The sequence below is a fragment of the Poecilia latipinna genome, unplaced genomic scaffold, assembly GCF_001443285.1.
Source record: "Poecilia latipinna isolate Pla-1442-1.1 unplaced genomic scaffold, P_latipinna-1.0 Scaffold3209, whole genome shotgun sequence".
NCBI lineage: Eukaryota > Metazoa > Chordata > Actinopteri > Cyprinodontiformes > Poeciliidae > Poecilia > Poecilia latipinna.
This window is the reverse complement of record NW_015115825.1, coordinates 26,275-28,026: the sequence shown is the minus strand read 5'-3', so window position 1 is coordinate 28,026 and position 1,752 is coordinate 26,275.

Here is a 1,752-nt window from a genome sequence, read left to right as displayed (position 1 = left end):
TTAAACATGGTGTTTCAAATAATTTTTTTCTTAACAAACCAGACATCGGATCATCCCAAGAAATTCTGTTACCTGCAAAAAACAGGTAACAGCATCACTGTTCCTCCACCATGTTAAACAGAGGATGCTGTTTAACAAGCTGTTTCTTCTCCATCATTTGTTAGAAAAGAAAGCTTTTCTTTTCTAAAAATGATAATGTAGATTACTTGTTCAAAAAGAAAAAGACTTATGTGAAATGTGGTCTACCCACCTCCACCTTTGTAAAAGAAAAGGTGGAGCTCTGAAAATCATTAAAGCTAGACACAAAGCAGTCCTGGAGGAATACCTGCAAATGACTCGACATTCCAGCTGCTCTGTGATCCTAAACATACAACCAGTGACAATAAACCGGTTTAAACCAAGGCGTTTATATTTGACAAAGGGGCCCAGTTAATGTCCAGACCTAAATCTCATTAGGAAGAACATGTAGAAAGAGTTAAATATCACAGACATTATCCACCGATCTTACTGAAACAAGGACATTTTTCAAAAAAGAAGATGGAAAAAACCCTGTTTTAGGTGGTTTTAAAAAATATTGACTCAGCAGGACTCAGTGCACGCTTTTCAAGTAATATAAAAACTTACACCTATTATATCAATTACATTTTACAATTGAGCACAACTTTTTGTTGATTTGTAACATAAAATCTCAATGAAATAAATTCATCTTAGTGCTTAAAACATGTGAGACCATTCAAGGGTTATTACTTTTGGAAGGTGCTGTGCTTTAGCAGGAACACTACATGTTTGAGCATTTTAATCAGGCCTGCGTGTGCTGGCTCAAACATTTTAACACCTGAGAAAATGGACAATCTTCCAAACACAGCAACACATAAATTCAAAACTTTTCAGGATGTTGGCACCAGAAAGCAAAGAGAACCAAGGGAGGTGATGATAATCTGTGCCTAACCCTGGGTTTCCATCGATTTAAGAACAACTTTGATGATCTTGACAAAAGCACTCATATTAAATTAAATAAATAAACATGCGTAATAGTTTATTTTCCAGCAATTTTGTATTTTGAAGTGTTGACCTGAGCGTTCCTAGCACCACTCTCTGACCAGCTGAGCTAACCAGCCATACATGTTGAGTTTCCATGGATTTAAGAACAACTTACATGATCTTAAGATTTAAGAAAAGTGCTCATATTACAATGTTTTTCAAATTCTATATTCAGAATGGTTTAATTTAAAGCCTTCTATTATATTGAAGTATTGATTTTCTGAAAGCATTTATGTTTCCACTGAAGGGGATTGAGCCCATAAGTGAAGGTGATTTTAAGTGAAACTATATGTATTATAACCGTCGGGCCAATCATGGATTCTGCTTTTGTTTTTCTAGTTTCTAAGCTTGATGACTTGTTTTTTTTTTTATTTTCTACACCTGCATCCATCAATAGGATCTAAAACGTGATTAAAAACGACTTTTCCCAAATCTCCACAGCTAAACCAGTTTACCACACTCACTTAGAATTTCTCTTTAAAAACAAAAAGTAACTATTCAAAAACAAGACCGCTGTATTTTTATAACCATATTCATGGCCTCTGTGCAGCAATTTTGCAGCCCAGTGATCTTTACCTGGAAAAGTACACAAAGAAAAGAGATGTCACAACTGTTGTGTGAAACTATGATAAACTGAAGGGATTCTCTTTGGAGAAATCTATTTGGTGGAAAAAACTGTAGAGAGATCCAGAATGAAATCACATCAGGCAA